This window comes from Triticum aestivum, chromosome 6B (assembly GCF_018294505.1).
Source record: "Triticum aestivum cultivar Chinese Spring chromosome 6B, IWGSC CS RefSeq v2.1, whole genome shotgun sequence".
Taxonomy (NCBI): Eukaryota; Viridiplantae; Streptophyta; class Magnoliopsida; order Poales; family Poaceae; genus Triticum; species Triticum aestivum.
Genome location: NC_057810.1, coordinates 83,618,727 through 83,619,142, shown reverse-complemented (window position 1 = coordinate 83,619,142; position 416 = coordinate 83,618,727).

Genomic DNA, 416 nt, shown 5'->3' with positions numbered 1-416 from the left:
TGGTTGGGGAGGGGACTGCGGGGGTGAGGGGGGGGAGGAGGCCATCGAAGGGTGGAGCTCAGGAGGTAGAGCTAAGGCACCGCGGCGGAGTCGCATCTAGCGCCGCAGGAGCGGGAAAATATCCTGTGGAGCATAGGCTTAGGTGCACCCTCTTATCTAGCCATCCATCTCTGCATCGCGATTCGTGCAAGAACGTGGAGCATAGGCTTAGGTGCACCCTCTTATCTAGCCTGCAGGAGCGGCTCATGAGCAAGGGCTAACCTAGCAGGAAATACTTGTTTCTACACTTTTTTAGCAGAATCCTTGAAATCTCCTTCATACCTACACCCTCAATGCCCCGGATTGTGTCTCGCCTGAATGCTTCTCCTTGCAGCACGATGACGGCCACCGCCGCTTCCTCTCCCTTGATGCTGCCA